Genomic DNA, 20,276 nt, shown 5'->3' on the forward strand with positions numbered 1-20,276 from the left:
GAGAGACTGACTGGGAACGCGAGCGACCCGGGGAGACGGGTGTAGATACACGGAAGCAAGTTGTGTTACGTTTGTTATGAGTTATTGACTGCGAGTCTGACAGCGCTGATTGAGCGCCGTATTGTGTGCGGTGCCCAAGAAATTTAAATAAAGCTCGCGTCCCAGCAAGCCGACCCTGCCTTCTTCCTTCCACACTCCTGAACCTTTACTACACTGGTGCCGAAACCCGGGAAGGAAGAAGAATGCCGTTGCCATCATGCAGTCCCCCCCAGGATCGCCATTTGCGGAGGTCATCCAATCGCTCGCGGGTCTTCACCAGGAGCACCATCAGGCGCTGCTGGGCCTGAGGGACGATCAGGAGCGGCGGTTCCATGCCCTCCTCCAAGCCCAGCAGGAAGACCGCGAGCTGTTCCGGAGCTGGATTGACCGGGAGGTTCGGGCTGGGGGACCGACATCTGCCCCAGCACCACCCCCCCATGTGCCTCTCCACAAGATGGGGCCCCAGGACGACCCGGAGGTGTTCCTGGACCTGTTTGAGAGGTCGGCAGAGGCCGGGGGGTGGCCCGAGGAGGACTGGCCAGTGCGGCTCATTCCCCTGCTGTCCGGGGAAGCGCAGGTGGCCGCACAACAGCTGCCAGTCCAGAACCTCCTGGTATACAAAGACCTCAAGCGCGCCATCCTCCAGCGGGTCGGCCGGAGCCCCGAGCAGCATCGCCAGCGCTTCAGGTCGCTGGACCTCGGAGAGGGGGGCCGACCCTTCGTGATGGCGCAACAGCTCCGGGACGCCTGCCGCAGATGGCTGATGGCCGACACGAGCGACGTCGAGGAAATCATCGATCGAGTGGTACTGGAGCAGTTCGTGGCACGGCTGCCGAGGAAGACTGCCCAGTGGGTCCAGTGCCACCGCCCGACGTCGCTGAACCAGGCCATCCAACTGGCGGAGGACCAGATGGTGGCGTGCCCCGGGGTCGGCGAACCCCTGCCATCTGTCTCTCTCTCTCTCCCTTCCCCTGTGTCCTCTCCCTCCAAACCTGTCCCTTTCCCCAGGTCCCGAGGGAATCTCCCCCCACGAGCCCCACCCCGCTGGAGGGGTGGTCCAGGGACGGAACCCATAGCCACCCCGAGGGCGCCGCCCAGGGGGGCAGGTCCGGCCGGCGGCAGCCCGGCGGCAGCTCCCGTTCCGCCGCTCTCTCCACACCAATTCCTTGACCCACTTCCTGCCACTAGGGCGGCGGGGAGGCCTGGGCCGGCCTGCTGGCGTTGCGGGGACCCAGGTCATTTTATTGATCGGTGTCCAGGGATGGAGGTGGGGACGCTGATCCGGGTCCCGGACGCCCCGCAGGCTGCCCCCGATCAAGCTGGCCTGAAGCATTTTCACACATGATTTAGACACCGATCATGCTGATAGCATTCCCTATATTGTCCACTAGAAGATGCAGCGCAAGTTCCCTTAAAGGGGAAATACAGACCGATTTACTCAATTATTTGGAAGTTTCACAAAATAGTTTCTATTCTATTTTTTTAATTTTTGAAACAACAGTTGAATAGAACAATTTAGCTTAATTAAGCCAAACATCCCAATGCTTCAAGAAATTCCATTGCAATACATATTTTAATTTAAAACACAATTTCTCTCTGGCAAATTTGTTTTTTCAAATGCATGTGTGGATATAATATAATATAATATAATAATTGATCAATGATCAGTGCAGGGATTGGTTGGATAGCTGGCAACTGACAAGCAATCAAGCAAGCAAGCAAGCAAGCAACCAACCAAACAAACAAACAAACAAACAAACAAATAACACTTAACTTCACAATGCCCTGGTCCAACAAGTGAGAATTACTTGTGCAAAGAAAGAAAAGTGAATGTCTCTGTAATTAGCACAGCTTGCCTTGTTGCTCATTTTCTTAAATAGCAAGAAAACGTCTCAGGTTACGTATGTAACCATGGTTCCCTGGGAAGGGAACGAGACACTGCGTCCTCTAGGGGTCGCTATGGGGAACGCCTTCAGCATGACCGGTGTCTGAAACATACATCTAAAAACGACAATAACATTGGCCGGCGACAGCCTATGACGTCATTACCCTGCACGACCACAGTATAAAAGGGCGCCGGGATAACACGTCATCCACTTTTTCATCTGAAGCTTGCGTCCGAAGAATCGCAGTGAAACTAGAGGACGCAGTGTCTCGTTCCCTCCTCAGGGAAACATGATTACATACGTAACCTGAGACGTTCCCTTTCGAGGGAACTTCGAACTGCGTCCTCTAGGGGTCACTATGGGGAACGGTCTACCCATGCCACCATGCTGAGGGGAGTGCATGTCAGAAAACCACGGCGATCACTAAGTACCAACTCTACCATAGCCATGGGAGTTGCCCCTAGGACGTCTTGATGGCTGTCAGTGACAGTATCCCCTCTGCAAGAAAAGGGCCTCAGCTGCATACCCTAAACAACTTACCTGATAGTGGCTGGGCTGGGAAGCCCAAGCCCAGGGCAGAGCTCAAGGCTTGGAATCAGAAGAAAGAGATTCCTTTAAGGGGATACGGCCATGTGTCTAAAAAAACACACCAGACCCTGGCCTGTCACCCAGGGGGGGCTACCACCGGTTCTGAATAAACCTGCTCAAAGAACTGACTCGACAGATCTTTGGTAGCAACACCCTGCTCAGAAATGTATCAACAGAGATACATTAGTTGAGTGGAGCCCAAGGCGAGAACCAGGGCCTAAGCCAACTCAGAGAAAGGGAAAAGGCTAACAGTGCGCAACCCTTACCATACAGGATTTTAGAGAGTGTGCAGAATGCTTAGCATGCACACTTACCACAATGTGGATTTTAGAAAGTGCACAGAGGCTTAGCGTGTGCATTTACCATAGCATGGATTTAGAAACACAGCTGCTTAAGGGGTAACCAAGGCTGTATTAAGCCAGCCTAGGGGCCCTATGTGACTGTGGCACGCTCACAGAACAGATTCCGAAGCATCTGCTCACAGATGCCCAGAAGGGAGCGGCGCTTGCAAGAGGCCCTTCCGCTCAGTCAGGAGCAGCAGGCTCAAAGGCAACCCTCTGAGGTGAAGGGAGCACTGCCTGGCTTGACCCGAATAGAAGCAGCTTATCAGGGAAGCAGCAAGCGGCCCAACTACCTGATGTCACTGCCACGGAGCTCAAGAGCAGAGGGTTCAACCCCTAGCGAGGAGAGAGAGGAACCCAGCTCGACCGAAGCGACCAATAGCCCAGGGTAGAGGACCTAACTCTCGAGTTGAGAGGAGGACTCACCCAGTCTGCCCAGGACCGGCGAGCTCAAAGGGACCCTCCCGCAGTGAGGGGAGCACAGTCATATCGGGGGGCAGATAGATCCAACATAAAGGCAACTGACCAAGGAGGCGACAGAGAAGGGCCTAACACTTAGCTAGTTGCAAATGGGGTTCTTCGGGAGCAGCGCTCTCGGCTCTCAAGCTGAGGTGGGTCCTTACAGCACATACTGGGAGTGACTCATAGCAAACCCTCACAGAGAGGGGAGCACTTATCAGCTTGACCAGAAGGGGGCGCTAGATTAGAAGGGGTAACCCAGCAGGGCCCAATAAGAGACAGTCCACTGGTGCAGCTGAACACGGTCTCATGCTCTCTATCTCGATAGAGAGCGTGGGTCCCGTATAACCAGACCCGATAGAATCTGAAGAAATAGCGGGACCTAATAACCATTCATGCATATAGAGTGTTACGACCCTGGTCTAGGGTCAGGGAAAATAACATAAATAAAGAAGTCTGAAACCGCTGTTACCTTTGTGCTGGTGAATTTATTTTTCCTTTCTTTAGGTCTCATTTGTAGCATCACCGTTAAAAGGCTATCCCTTCGGGATTGGGCAAGGCCAAAACAACAAACAAAACATATCACTAACTGTACCCAAGACTCTAATTAGTCTATGTGAAAGAAAACTCCAGCCCACTCCGCAGAGGGGTGATTACTGGTTCAACCATAAGGGCAGTGTGACAGTGAGGACCCACGGGCCTGACCGTCTATGGAGCGTTGAGCTCTAGCTCAGAGAACGTGCATGAAGGTTAAGGAACGACTCATATCTCAGGAGACCCCTCAGGGTGAGAAATGAGTAGCGCACCCTGGCCAGAAGATAGGGAGCATGTCATGAAGCATGTACTCAGAAGTGTACTAGCCCCGCAGGTCCTGAGGTTGCAGCATATTACTGGGAACCTGATGCTGGGAGGCTTCCTCAGAAGCCCAGGCCGCATGTTCAAGCCGAAGATGAGGGCTATCACCAGCCTGGATCCAGAACCGATGAGTGAAACCATCACTGTAATCAGTCAACAGCAGGAGGTCCTGACTTAGCAGGTGGGTCAAACCTAAAAGTCAGAAAACAGAACAGGCCCAAGTAGCGCTGCAGAGAAAGGCTAGCATCGAATACACAAGAACTAGCAGTAGAGTAGATGAAAATGGATCGTACTCACCGCGCATGACTCAGGCTCATGATATAGGCTGGAGGCGAAGTCCGAAGCCTGGATCTTCGTGGAATGAAGGATTTAAAGGCAGCCGAGCGCGTCTTGGCCTCCTTAAACTTCACGACTGCAGTCTCGACGGAAGTGCCGAAAAGCTCAGAAGGGGAAACCGGCGCATCAAGAAAAAAGCCCTTCTCTTTCGACCCGATATCCACCATACTCACCCACAGATGTCCCTCCGTAACCACCATGGCCGCCATGGATCTGCCAATGGCGGCCTGCTTAGTGGCACAGAGAGCAAGATCCATGGTGAGACGCAACTCAGCCACCTCATCAGGCTTTTAACTTCAAGCCGCAGTGCAGTATAATGTGGTTATCTGAGAAGGACATGATATAAATAAACCACACTATACACCTCCTATATAAACAAAAGGAAATTACTGATAGGGAGAAATTTCCCGTCAGGTCCTTTCCATGTTCTCACCGCGACCGCAACGTGCAGCATGCATTCAGGTCCCGCGGTAGCTAAACATGCTCTGCCCAAATGCTAGATTGCCTTGGAAATCAAGCGAGAAGGGAAACCGCTGCCACGAATGCGTCGCTATTCCCGTGAGAGGCGAACACACTCATGAAAACGCTATCTACAAACTCAGGTAAATGGTGAAGTACTCACCTCCCCCTCAGTAGTCCCGCGAATGCATCACGATCAGCACAAGCCGTCTCGTGAGACAAGAGCGTTCAATTCATGCTTATCCCTCACAAGAAATAAGCAATGAATGCAGAGCGCATCCAACTCCCTCGAGAGCTGAACGCACTTGCTCTTCATGACACACACACAGCATGCGAGCCGTGTGAAACTGCAGGTATCAGAGCAAAGCATCTGGCGAGAGAACATGCACTCCTAGTCGTGCTTAGCTTAATACTAACATAAACAAACGGTCAGTGAAGACGAAGAAGAGGTTGATGTGTTATCCCGGCGCCCTTTTATTCAATTCAATTCAAGTTTATTTGTATAGCGCCTTTCACAATACAAATCATTGCAAAGCAGCTTTACAGAAAATTAAGTTTCTACAATGTTTTTAATTGTAGCTTATCAGTGGAGACTATGTCAAATTGATGTACATATGGCAGAAATGTACGGTAAAATTCAGTTAATGACGTAACCAAACAGACGATGAACACAATTAACAGCAATGCTTATATGTTGCGATCACACTTGTAGCAAAATTTGGTAGTTTATGTTGTTTCAGGGTTGGCATAATCTGAGGTCCTCTGAGGGGTTTGCATCATCTCATCTCAGGTGTTCGGTCATCTCAGGTCTTTGTAAGGGCTGGATCCCGACTGAAGCTTGTGTAATTCCTAGTTACCACAGGATGTCAATCATTACATAATTAGCGTAGCTGCTGTTCCAACCAAGCAAAAATGATTTGTCAACCCAAGCACCCGGCGCCGGAGTGAAGGACATCTTGGAAGATTGCGTCCTGGGTGCACCGGGCCTGTGCAGAGAAACACACGGAGTAGAGGTGGTGGGAGAATTAGCAGCGCGCTGTATACTTACCTCGGACTTGTGAGCGTCAGCCTGGGATGATTCCAGCGCGGCTCTCTGCTCTCTCAGCTGGGTCTGCCTCTCCACCAGGTCGCGGATCTGCTTCTCCACGGCCTCCAGCTCGAGCTGCATTCAAACGTGTCCTCCCCTGCACTCAAAGGTAGACACACATCCGCCATTAAAGCAAGTAACCGTGAGTAAAACAATGGTAAGGTGTGTGAATAGAGTATTAGCAATGTAAGCGAGATTAGCGGCAACCACGCTGGCGATGCTAACGGGCTATATGCTAATAGCGGACTCAGGAAATCAAAATAGAACTAGTTATAACAAGGCGCTCTGATTGTTTTTGTTGTAGAATACGATAGGGGATATATTCAGACGTTATAGAAACGAAAATGATGGTGTATAAAATTGATTTTAAGATAAAAAATAGACGATAAAGAATTAACTTGACGGAGCTCAAACTCAAAACACACGGCAGCAACAAACAGGAAGTGACGTCACTTCATGTGTCCGTATGTTTATTCTTGCTTGTTTTTTGTGTTGTTCTGTTGCTGGTCTGATTTGCTAATCAGATCAGCAGCACCTGCCACTCATTCCCTGTGCCTATATTTGTCTTGCGTTTGCTGTGTTCGGTGTCAGATTGTTTTGGTGCTCATATATTGCATTCATACCAGTGGCCCAGCTCTCTGTTCCTGTTTGCTTCTGCTGTTTTCAGATTACTGCCTGTCTGTTTTGGACTGTTCTACACTGGCAGCTTTACTGGGTTGGATTATCTTTGTTACTGTGCCTTCAGCCCATTGCAGTCCCCTCGCTACCAAGGCCTGCCAAAGACTTCGCCTGCGCCATTAACATCTGACCACACTGCTTTGCTTAAGTTTGCCATTTATTTCAATAAACTGTGATTGTACTCACATTTGGATCATCTGCCTTTTTGATCCTGAAACTACTTGTGCTGGTCCTAGAGGACCTACACACCTTGTCATTGAGCATCTCTTGTTTACAGTTTGGCCCAGGTTTTTCTAAGGCTGTGTGTAATCTTAACAGGGTTGTATGCCCAAGATTTGGTCCATTCCCCTCAGGGATAATGTGATAACCTTGAAGGCATTCACTGGTATTCCATTATGGAATTGGAATAGCAGTGTGGGGATTACATGCCTTTGTTGATCAGTCAGGTCAGTACAGATGGTCAGACCAGCTATTTGTGCACGTAACTGGCCTCTCAAAAGGTCGGTAAGAAAGCACATTCCACAAAAGCATGAATACATCTGCCAAGTTATACAACTTGGATATGTCCTTCCTTTCTTTATGTTTCTTATTTCTATGAGGTTGTTTTCTTGGTTCAAAAATGAGCTTGTTCTTGAAACAGACTGTTCTCCATTACCCAAAAACCTGGCAAGACTCAATATTCATCATAATGCATTAGATACTGGTTCAAATCTCAATGAGTTTATTGCTGACACTTAATATGGAATGTCATATGCTTGTCAAGGACAACCTTTGGACTCCTTTAGCAATACAATTGGAGATGATTTATTGGGAACACTGACTTGTAAATGTTTCGAGTTTAAGGATCCAGATGACTTAAGGGCATTTATCTAGTGTATTTATCTTCTTCATTCATGCTGCCACAAGCAGATGCTTTGGTCTTAGATGCTTTTGGTGTCTTGTAATACAGTGCTGTTTTTGTAGTACCTTTGTCACATTAAATTTATGTATGGAATACGTGGTGCACCACTTTTCCTTAATATCAAACAGGCTTGTTCTTACCAAATAAAAACAAAAGACTAAAAGAACTCTTCTGAAGGGTCATGTATGTTTCCTGTTTTAGCAAAGTCAAAAACAGAGCAATGACTTCTCTTTCCAGCAATGTCATTTAAGTCCCTTAAATTTCTCATGCAGGTGTTTGGCTGTCTCTCAGAGGGGTTTCACAGAGAGAGGCCTAGTCTCTAGGAGGTGCTGGCATGCTGCTTGCAGTAGTTTCAGAGGTTGGCATGCATAAGCACAGTAGTCATTGTTCTCACTCACTACCTGTTGAAGGGCTGATTCCCCCAGGCTGCACAATATGACTTCATCACACAAAATGGTCTCTGAGAGCTCCCAGGTGTAGGATAATCCTGCTTGCATTTCTAATGCAATGCCCTAAAGCTAGAAGGGATGTAAATGTGGGACTGAAACAATTATAGGTAAAACCTGTGAATTTTGTGTAGAACTGTGAGCGTTCAAAATTCCTGGAAGAGAAAAGGATGCTGGAATTGGTACAGCTTAATTGAACAGCAAGTTTCAGTTCAAATGTTTTGTAGGGGTGCATTCTTTTTTTGTGGGGAAATCTAACAAAAAATAGGAAATAATGCCTACTTCAAGAATAGTTTGCATTGTGACTTTTTTTTTATTACCACAATGACATGCTACATACTGTACCATATAAAATATGCAGTTTGTTTTGCATTTAAAATATTTAATGAAAAGTACTCTACAACATGGTTTTTAACAGATGCAAAACCATAGCCCACAAGACACCGTAAAAGATAAAACATATCACTGACTCAACGGTCTACAACTGCTCAAACTATTTCATGTTGTAGCACTTATTGTACTTACTGTGTACTCTTGTCTCTTAATTTCGTATACTAATCCAAGTTTGACCATAGCAGTAGAGATTATATAATTTTGCTAAGCTGCAGCATGACACAAAAGCTCATAAAACCGCTACTTGAGACATATCTGTGTGTGGTAAGGTGGGTGACGTAATCTTTCCTCATTGGCGTGTGGTTGTCATCCACAATAGCCTATTAGAACCTGTCTTTCCGGGTATTTAAGGCTGGAGTTATGCCACCTGATGTACGTCACTGCTGGGACCGCACCTATGGAGTGCGCGTGTACAGTGTTGTTTGGATTCACGGTTTCCTCTGTGTGAGTGGGGCTGAGTGTGTGCGTGGGATGCACTAGCGTACAGATAGGATCTTCACTTCAGCTGGCCTGCCTTTGCTGCTGGAAAGCCTGTGCCTGTTTATTTGGTTGTTTTCCTTTGTGAGTATGCTTAAATTGTTTCTTTATCTGGTGTAGTATACAGAGCTGCCGATATATGGTGTTTAATTGTGATCCGACACGTGACATTGATGCCCTTGAGTGTTTTAATAATTTGTTGTGACAATTTGAATAAAGCGTTTGTACATTGTTTACACGTCTCTTTGGGTTTTACTTAGCCTACGAACCTGTGTCCCTGATTTGGGTGGTTATTTCCCCGTTTCTTTACGGGGTGGCGTAGTCGGTTTTCTTTTGGTTTAGGGGTGTTCTGACTTAGTCGTACATTGACTCTCCTCCCCCTCCCCTCAGCATTGCCACATTTGGCGTAGTCGGCAGGATAGGCTTTTCTTTTTTGGAGAGACGTGGATACATGTACATGTGTATTTGGGTTGCTCTGTGTACTAATGTTTGGTTGCTTGTTTGTTTTTCTTCCTGTTTGTGGTCTTTCGTAGGACCGAGTTTTGTGGTGAAACATTGAGACGAAGAAAAAAAAAAAGAAAACAGCAGCGTGCGTCCGGTGTGTCCTTCTCTTGCGGTAAGTGAGATTTGTGGTTAAGTATGGAGGAAGAACTGTGAGAATTAAGGGAGATGGTAACTCAGCTGAGGGCAGACAACGAACGGTTACGGCAAGAGCAATTATCTGCTCATCCGGGTCCTAGTGGGCCGCCTTCCGTAGCTGTTGGGCCCCCTCCTTCCACTTCACAGTCAAGTAATGAGTATGCTGCCCTGCCAGAGAGATACGTTTTTGTACCACGAGACCGAAAGTGTCCAAAATTTAGTGGCAGGTCTAGTCTTAATATTGGGGAGTGGATCGAGGAGGCTCAGGCTTGTATGCAGGCCCGTCATATGTCTGCGTCCGATAAAGCATTCTTCCTCTTTGACCATTTGGAGGGAGAAGCAAGAGAGGAGATTCGCTATCGTTCAGATGATGAACGTAACGATCCAGCAAAAATTATTTCGGTGCTAAAGGAGTTGTATGGTTGCTCACAATCATATGTATCTTTGCAGGAGGCTTTCTTCTCTAGGAGGCAGCAAGAAGGGGAGTCTTTGTTGGAGTTCTCCCTTGCTTTGTTTGGCCTCCTGGAGCAAGTGAAGCAAAAGTCACCCTATGCCATGCCAAGTTCTCAAGTTTTGTTGCGCGACCAATTTATCGAGCATGTTAATGACAGTGCTCTTCGGCGAGAGCTCAAACTATTGGTACGAGGCCAAGCCGCTCTGACCCTCTTAGACGTACGGGGTGAAGCGCTTCGGTGGGAACGGGAGGGTATGCCAGGGAGTTCAAGGGGTCGTAGTCATTTGCTTCCTTCTGCGTTTGGCATTCAGTATGGGGTGCGGGGTGAACCTCGTGAGAATACCGTGAGGTCATCTCGGGAGTCTGAGTTGGGAGAAGTCAAAGAAATGTTGAGGTTGCAGCAGGAACAAATAAGTACGCTGACTCAAAGTATCGCCCGTTTAAAGGCCCCTCAGCCCCATAGTCGATCCCCTCGTTGTAACCAGATTGTGTGCCGAAGATATTAGAAACCGGGGGTTGGGGAGGAGGACGGCTCAAGTACTGCTTTATCTCATTTAATGTCTTCATGCCCACATCTGCTTGTTCGTATCGGTAGCGTCCAAGTGCCTTGTTTGGTTGACACTGGGTCCATGGTGTCCACAATTACTGAAAGCTACTTCCAAATGCATTTCCAGTCGTGGGGCGTAGATCGTTTAAAATCGTGCAGCCAACTTCGTGCAGCCAATGGCTTGTCAATTCCCTACATTGGCTACGTGGAATTGGATATTGAGATGTGTAACCGATTGATTTCTAAGTGTGGGCTTTTGGTGGTCAGGGATCCTCCTGGGGGCATCAGTACTCAAATTCCCGGAGTGCTGGGAATTAATGTCCTTAGTCGATGCTACCAGGAGCTCTTTGGACAGTATGGCCCTGGCTTGTTTGATTCTCCCTCTTTTGTGGAGGCTCCAAAATTCGTGTTACAGGCATTACAATATTGCGATCTGGCGGAGGACCAGTCCTCAGTAGTGCGTACTGGTAAGGCTAAGTTGCGGGGTCGTAAATCGTGTCGCATTCCGGGTGGCATGTTAAAGCTGGTCCCTGCCACGTGTTCTGAACAGTATGCGGAAGGAACTGTATTGTTTGAGCCTCCTGTGGCCGGGTTGCCAGCTGGATTGCTGGCCTCGCCCCGTGCTAGTTAGAGTAGTCCGTGGTACAGTTTACTTGGCTGTGGTAAATGTAGGGACCACGGACGTAATGCTGTACGCTGGCACAGTGTTAGGAACACTTAATAGTGTTCAGGTAGTAAGTTTGCCGGCTGGGATAACCGAGGTAGAGCCGGTGAGGGTTCTAGTGCGCTCTCAGGTTGTGGAGACGGTCGCCCTGGTTCAAGAACAGATCGAAGCTGTCGATTTATCTGTCCTGTCCCAGGGAGAGCAGGGTGAGGTCAGGGCTTTGCTGAAGCGATACCAATCTGTGTTCTCGGCTCACGATGGTGATCTGGGCTGCACAGATTTGATTTCACATGAGATCCCGTTGTTGGATTCAGTGCCCGTCCGTCAGAGGTATAGGCGGATCCCGCCGTCAGAATATGAGGTTGTTAAGTCCCATATCAACCAGCTACTAGAGACCAACGTAATCCGAGAGAGTTGTAGCCCGTATGCGTCACCCATAGTGCTTGCCAGGAAGAAGGATGGTAGTCTATGCATGTGCGTTGACTACCGTCAACTAAACGCAAAGACAAGGAAGGATGCTTTTCCCCTCCCGCGTATTGAGGAGTCCTTAGACTTCTTGACGGGGGCCGGTTGGTTTTTCGCTATGGATTTGGTTAGTGGTTACAACCAGGTCCCCGTCTTTGAAAAGGATAGACCTAAGACCGCGTTCTGTACCCCATTTGGCCTATTTGAGTTCAACCGTATGCCCTTTGGGCTGTGTAATGCTCCAAGCACCTTTCAGCGTTTGATGGAAAGGATGTTTGGGGACCAACAGGGTAGTTCGCTACTGTTGTACCTGGATGATATTGTGGTATTCTCCTCTTCCGTTTTGCAGCACCTTGAGCGGTTGGAGGTTGTGTTGGGTCGCTTGGAGCATGAGGGCTAGTTGGTTTTCCACTATGGATTTGGTTAGTGGTTACAGCCAGGTCCCCGTCTTTGAAAAGGATAGACCTAAGACCGCGTTCTGTACCCCATTTGGCCTATTTGAGTTCAACCGTATGCCCTTTGGGCTGTGTAATGCTCCAAGCACCTTTCAGCGTTTGATGGAAAGGATGTTTGGGGACCAACAGGGTAGTTCGCTACTGTTGTACCTGGATGATATTGTGGTATTCTCCTCTTCCGTTTTGCAGCACCTTGAGCGGTTGGAGGTTGTGTTGGGTCGCTTGGAGCATGAGGGCTTGAAGGCCAAATTGGCGAAGTGCGCGTTCTTTCAAAAGGAGGTGAAATATTTGGGACATGTGATCTCTGCTCAGGGTGTATCTACTGACCCCGGGAAGATTGAGGCAGTTTTGCAGTGGCGGTGTCCCACCAGTGCATCTGAATTACGCTAGTTCCTAGGGTTTGCCAGCTACTATCGCCGTTTTGTGCAGGGCTTTGCAAAGTTGGCGGCTCCCCTGCACCAGGTGGTGGCTGAGTGTGCTGATGTCAGGCCCCGGGTGCGAGCTGGTAAGAGCTTTCCTGATGCCTTGTCAGAACAGTGCCAACAGAACTTTGAAGAATTGAAGGTTAGGCTTACGACGGCTCCAGTGTTGGCATACGCTGACTTCTCCCTGCCCTTTATTTTAGAGGTAGACGCCAGTTATGGTGGCTTGGGGGCAGTCCTCTCCCAGGCGCAGGGTGGGAGAGTACGACCCATTGCGTATGCCAGCCGCAGTCTTAGGCCCACTGAGCGCAACATGGTTAACTACAGCTCCATGAAGTTGGAGTTCTTGGCGCTCAAGTGGGCCATGACTGAAAAGTTCCGTGAATATCTTTTGGGGCACAAATGTATTGTCTATACTGACAATAACCCCCTTAGCCATTTGTTAACAGCTAAGCTTGCTGCTACTGAACAGCGCTGGGCTGCCAAGCTTGCAGCATTTGATTTCACTATTAAGTATCGGCCAGGTAGGAGTAATAGAAATGCGGATGCCCTTTCGAGGCAGGACCCCTCCGGCCAGTGTGAGGTGAGTGCGCTGTTGCCGGGAACTGACGTGCCGGCTACGGTTAAGCAGGTGATCGCGGCGGAATTGCGTCCACAGGCAACTCAGGCAGTGGTTTCTGTGTTGCCTGGTTTTGAGGGTGACATGGGCATATGTCAACAGGTATCTACTGACCCCGGGAAGATTGAGGCAGTTTTGCAGTGGCGGTGTCCCACCAGTGCATCTGAATTACGCTAGTTCCTAGGGTTTGCCAGCTACTATCGCCGTTTTGTGCAGGGCTTTGCAAAGTTGGCGGCTCCCCTGCACCAGGTGGTGGCTGAGTGTGCTGATGTCAGGCCCCGGGTGCGAGCTGGTGTCAAGTGACTGGGGAGTCCCCCTACTTCCTGATGTTTGGACCGGAACCACGACTACCTGTAGATTTTCTGCTGGGTCGTGGTCAGGAGAGGGGCTCTGGTAGTATTAACAGTTGGGTGTTGGAGCATCAGACGAGACTGCAGGTGGCCTTTGAGGGCGCTCAGGAACAGCTGCGTATAGCAGCGGAACGCCGTAAGGAGAGGCATGACTTCCACGTACGGGATGCACCCCTGGGCGAAGGCCAGTTAGTTTACCTTCGTAACTATGGCCTAAAGGGTCGTCACAAGATTCAGGACCACTGGAGCTCGGTGGTGTACCAGGTAGTAAAGGCGCCCGGAACAGGAGGTTCCGTTTACACCATCGCACCGGTTAACGAGGTAAATAGGGTGAGGCACGTTCACCGCTCATTGCTGAAGGCTAGAGTAGGGGGGGACTCCCCAGTGCCTCTCCCAGAGGATAGGCTGCCAGTTATGGAGGAGCCACTACTGGAGGAGCCTCCCTCCATGGAGGAAGTGGACTTGTTTAGGGTGGTACCGGGGATTGGGCCTGTTGCCATTGGGTTGGGGAGTCAGGGCCTGGTGTCGGTAGACCCCAACTCACCGGAGCCTGTGGTGGAGGCTGAGGGCGAGGCACCTGTGGTTCCTGGGCCAGCCGGGCAGGGCGCCGCAAGTCAACTACCCTCGACTGATCTTGGTTCTTTAGGTCGGTCTTACAGTGGTGGGACAGTGAGACGCACAAGGCGAACCACCGCCGGCCATCATTCCAATCGCAATCATCTTCCTAAGGCAGTAGGGAGGATAGCAAGTGTCGAAGCCGGCGAGGCTTCATCCAGTTCCTTATCCGCATTGTTTCGGCCTTGGGATTAGGTTAAATGGGAATAATCGTCGGGGCGACGATTCAAGAGTTGGGGGTAGATTGTGGTAAGGTGGGTGACGTAATCTTTCCTCATTGGCGTGTGGTTGTCATCCACAATAGCCTATTAGAACCTGTCTTTCCGGGTATTTAAGGCTGGAGTTATGCCACCTGGTGTACTTAGTCGTACATTGACTCTCCTCCCCCTCCCCTCAGCATTGCCACATGTGTATCCACAAAGTGTACCTCATAATGTGGTATTACTTTCTTACTTTGGTGAAATGCAAAAGGAGATCTTTGTGAGGAATGTCCATAGACATGCTTTTCATAGCAAATAATAATAATAACAATGAAAGTATTATAAACATATCATAAAAGTAGTTCAGTAAGACTGGTGAACCATATTAAGTTTACTGAAGTGATACAATAGCTTTTTGTGAGGAACAGGTCTGCAATGTGTCTCTCTGCTGTTGCTCTTAAATATCATTCATTGAAGACTGGATAACTGCTTAAATTTGGGTTTGTTCTACATGACTTGAAGACTCACTGTACTTTGATTTCATACACCAATTGGTCTGATCAGCATACCTGTTTTTTTTTTCATTGTTTTGTTTGTCTTGTCATTGGTTTATTGTCTTTATTACTTTCAGGTGTATATTGTTAGTCATTACCCCTGTGTAATGCTCTTGTTTTTCCTTTGATCATTGTCAGGTCTTGTCCATTTTTGCTGTTTCGATGGCGTATTTAGTTTTGTTTTTGGTGTTTTCTAGTTTCACAGTTTCTTTGTATTGTCTTTTTAGTTTATTGGTTACTGTTTTGTATATTCCTTTGGTTTTCTAATAAATCAACTTCATCTGTGTTCCAGCTCTCCTTCATTTTTAAGTGCACCATTTGTAACTGTTGTGTGAACTGTTCCTTTAATGGCTCTAAAACATGGCTATATTTAAGTAAATAAGGGTGTTTCCTGAAAAGCTGGGATATGCTCAAGTGACCCTAAACAGGACAAGAGGTTTGGAGGGTAGATCATTTCCTATTTTTTTTCTTTTGATTTTGTAGTGGAATATGACACAAACCTAATCTTTACAGGTTTAATGAGATTCACACTGGACAGGTGAAATAGAAAAGCAGGGTGAGAGATGATGACCCCTTTTTGTCAAAAACCAAGTTTGCTGTCAAAGTTTGCTGTGCCTTTGCATCCAATTTCAGTTAATATGCCTGGAATGTGCAGCATGGTTATATAAAAAAAATCATCACATTTCAAAACTTTTTTGTAAAGGCCGTCAAACAAAAAATCTGAATCAGAATGAGTTTTATTGCCAAGTATGTTTGCACATGCAAGAAATTTGTTATAGTGTCACAAGCTTCCAGTACATGGAGACAACAACACGAAGGAAGTACAACCTCTGCTGGGCCTTTTTGACAGTGGAGGAACTAAAAAGTGGCAATTTGTGCAGTTTGTTTAAAGCCTAACACTTGTTAAGACAATAAACCTCAATCTCATTATAGTTGGCTCCAAATGCAATATGACACAGCGTTCCTGAGGATTGTTCCTGTGTTGCATTAGTCTAATGTAATATCTTTTGCTCTGAGCTCTGTGGCCTGTATTCTGAGATGTTCACGTTTTGGTTTGTGTTGGCTAGTTTGTGGAACATTGCTCAGAGGTAGGTTACTCCGAACACTTGTGTCTGGAAAATATATCAGTGTGAGAGAAACTCTACAGGGAAACAAACATCGGTATTCCATTAGATCTGTAATATGTTTCCCAAAATGTCTTTGAGTAACCCTCTGTTTTGAGGTCAATGAGAGGAATGTCCCCCTGAAAAATGTCAAATTAATTATTCACACCATGCTGTGTATTACAAAGCCAAAAGAAAACTGTGGGAACTCTGAGCTGTCAGGGAGCAGGTTGGGGTCAAGAGAGCTGGGGGTCACCAACTGCACCTTTGGAATTTTGATTGAAGTCGGTCCCTCATGTTAATAGAGGCCATGGGGAGTCTTGGTTTAAAAAAATCAACTCTCTCCTGCTCAAAGGGAAGAGGGGATGTGAGAGCGATATCTGAGAAAGCAGCACCAGTGCAGCCAGCCTTTTATCTGATATGATCTTTGTTTAAGCAAACATCCGACCTGGCGTGCAACTTTTCGCAAGTGCTGAGGGAATTTTCTCCCCTCCTAGGATGTGAAGGTGTAGAGGAGGCTCTTGCTGGGAGTTGGGCAGCGGTTCACACACTTAAGTGCCGTTCCGAGGACAAAACACAGAGGGGACAAACAATGGGAGGTGAGCCAGGCGTGGTAAATATGCCCTAGTTGGGGAGATGCAGAATGGAATCATTTGCAGCTCATGCTGCGGTGCTTTTTAATCACACTTGATGCTAATTCTGTCAACACTGCACTGGCTGCCTATTAAACATCGTAAAGATTTTAAAATCCTGCTAATTACTTATAAAGCCCTGAATGGTTTAGCACCTCAGTATTTGAGTGAGCTCTTATTGCATTATAGTTCTCCATGTCCACTGCATTCTCAAAACTCTGGCAATTTAATAATACCTAGAATATCAAAATCAATTGTGGGCGGCAGATCTTTTTTCGGGAGGCAGACACACTCTGTCAGTTTAAATCTAGATTAAAGACCCATCTCTTTAACCTGGCTTACACATAACACATTTACACATTTCTAATATTCAAATCCATTAAAGTATTGTTAGGCTGCATTAATTAGGTCAACCGGAACCGGGAACACTTCCCATAACACCCAATGTACTTTGTACATCGATGTACATCGTTAGAAGAATGGCATCTGCGCTAATATTAGTCTGTTTTTTTCTTATTCCGAGGTCACCGTAGCCACCAGATCCAGACTGTATCCAGATCAGATGGTCACTGTAGTCACTCAGATCCAGTACGTATCCAGACCAGATGGTGGATGAGGACCTAGAGAGGAGCTCTACAGCCCTGAATGTCAGCGGAGATCAGGACAGCTAGATGAGCCCCAGAGACAGATCCCCAGTGAGGACCTTGTCTCCTAGACGGCCACCGGGACAAGACCACAGGAACCAGATGAGTCCTCCGCACAATCTGACTTTCCTTCAGAATGGAACAACCTGCTGGTTTTGTCTGGCCAGAGGAGAACTGGCCCCCCGACTGAGCCTGGTTTCTCCCCAGGTTTTTTTCTCCATTCTGTCACCGCTGGAGTTTTGGTTCCTTGCCGCTGTTGCTTCTGGCTTGCATAGTTGTGGACACTTATTTTCCAGCGATGTCGTTGACTTGATTGCACAGATACTATTTAAACTGAGCTGAGCTGGATGATGACATCACTGAATTCAATGATGAACTGCCTTAACTGAAAATTGAGTGTTTACTTTTGTCCTTTTGCATTATTGACACACTATTTTCCTATTTAATACTGTAAAGCTGCTTTGACACAATCTGTGTTGTTAAAAGCGCTATATAAATAAAGGTGACTTGACTTGACTTAATGTATTTCATCCTGGCTCTGTTTCAGTGTTGTAGGCCTTTTATCTGTCATCTCTGGTTTTTGATGATCTCAGGTCCATATTACGCAATGCAAAACGTCTATTTCTGTCTGCTTCCTTTGAACTCTGGATTGTAGAAAAAACAAGGGTCTGTGCAGGGTATGCTTGGCCATTTTTGCTAACAAACAGCATTGATATGGTAATATAAAGACATTGAGGTGGAGCTGCAACATTTGTTATAAAAAGTGATTCAAATTAGTTTACTTGACAGGTTGAAGGATCGTTTCCGCAGACACTAGCTCATTGACATTTAGCTGTGGCTTTCGGTTGTGATGTATTGCATTGTTCTGTGAACAGCAAAACATGTTTGGCTCAGTTTGCATACTATCAGGATGTACATGATAAATGCGCCTGGGAGTTGTGCTTTTCTGTGTGGTCAGCTTGTGTGGAATACATATGCTTTCATCTCCCGAATGCAAGGCTTTTCATTCATCTGTGTCCAATACTTGCTAGACATTCTCCACCTCTCTCAGAATCTCTTCAGTGATTCACTCAGAATTGATCTAAAACGCAACTGCCCTTGTGTTTTGCCGCAGGACAGCAATCGTGAGTAAATTTTCTGTCATCTTTTTAGGACTGTAATATGAAAAACGTGCAAAGTAAATATCTTTAGCAACAGTGTGAAAGTGAATAGCACATAACTGCAAAATTAATGTTACTGGTATAAACATGTCTATTGGTACAATGCGTTACACGACTAAACATGCTTCATCGTTTTCAAAAGCTTCCGTTTCTACAACGTGACAACAGCATTTTCAAATTTATCCGCTCTGGAAAGCGTTTTTAAAGCTCTGTTTTCCTGGACTCCTTGTTTTAGCGTGGATGAAGGCCAAAACAAGAGGAAAAGATGCGTTTTTAACGGAAACTTATTAATGTTGTCAAATCTAGCAACAAATTGCTAAGTCGGCAACACCGCAGGCTACCCAGGCATTTCAGCTTGTCCCGCTAAATGTCACTAACCCTTCCACTTTCTCGCGGCCTACAGCTACAGCAGCCGAAGCAAGCGTGAAGCTGCTTCTGCTTGCAACACAGGCCCTCACATCTCAGTATTCCCTTCCTGTTACTTCTAACCCCCTTTTTTCCTTTCAGCGGCCCCCAGCTCCCGTAGCAGACGCTAGCGTGAGGCGGCCTCCACTAGCAGTGCAGGCTACACAGGCTCTTCAGGACGTCACAACCCCACCCCCTTCCCATGGCCTACAGCTACAGCAGCTGAAGCAAACGTGAGGCTACCTCCATTTGTAACACAGGCCCACATCTCTTCCGCTCCCTCATGCTACTAATAACCATTTTTCTGTTCAGTGGCCTCCAGCTCCCGTAGCAGATGCTAGCGTGAGCACGCCTCCGCTAGTGGTGCAGACCCATCCTCAGCCCTTTCCTTACCCCACTCCCAACCCCCTCCCCTACCCATGGCCTGCAGCCCCACCGTCCAACCCTAGCGTGCGGCTGCCTCCGCTAATGGCACAGGCCCCGACGCCCGCCATTCCCCCTCTATTTCCCTCCTTTTCTCCCGCTCCCGGAGCCGTCCCAAGCGTAAACATGCCTCCGCTAATGGCGCAGGCCCAAAGCCCGCCCTTCCCCCTTTCTTTCTTCCGCTCCCGGAGCCATCCCAAGCATGAGCATGATGACTCCACTAATGGCGCAGGCCCAGACGGCCGCCATTCCCCCTCTCTTCCCCTCCTTTTCTCCCACTCCCGGAGCCGTCCCAAGTGTGAGCATGCCTCCGCTAATGGCGCAGGCCCCGACGCCCGCCTTTCCCCCTCTCTTTCCCCCTCTTTCTTCAGCTATCGCTCCCGGAGCCGTCCCAAGCGTGAGCACGCCTCCGCAAGCGGTTCCGGCAGCTATTTTTCTTCCTCCCCCTCGCATGCTCGCCCTTCCTTCTCTCTATCTTCTGCCACGCCCCCTACCCATCCCTCCGAACACTCTCGCCTTGGAACCACCCCCGTAGCCAGCAACATCAGATTTTGTCAGAAGCTTTCAAAAGCCAGAGGCCTTCAAGACCTACGTGCGGTCAGACTGCTTCCATATCAAAGAAGCTCACCGAATCCTCATCAGCCGACCCCTTTAACGCCAGTCCATCCCTGTTCACTCGAACTCCTGACCCACCATAGCTAACCCCCTTTAACATCACCTAATCCATCTATAACGGCCCATCCCCACTCCAGCCATCCCAACAGCACCCCGCTCCCGCGGGAGCCTTGCCTAACACCCACTGCCGCAGCAGTGTCTGCTCCCGCAGGAGCCTTTATCTGTATTTCCCCACTGCCTCAGCAGTGTCTGCTCCCGCAGGAGCCTCATCTGTATTTCCCCACTGCTGCAGCAGTGTCTGCTCCCGCAGGAGCCTCATCTGTATTTCCCCACTGCTGCAGCAGTGTCTGCTCCCGCAGGAGCCT

This window comes from Sinocyclocheilus rhinocerous, unplaced genomic scaffold (genome assembly GCF_001515625.1).
Source record: "Sinocyclocheilus rhinocerous isolate Xijiao unplaced genomic scaffold, SAMN03320098_v1.1 scaffold722, whole genome shotgun sequence".
In the NCBI taxonomy this organism is placed as follows: Eukaryota; Metazoa; Chordata; class Actinopteri; order Cypriniformes; family Cyprinidae; genus Sinocyclocheilus; species Sinocyclocheilus rhinocerous.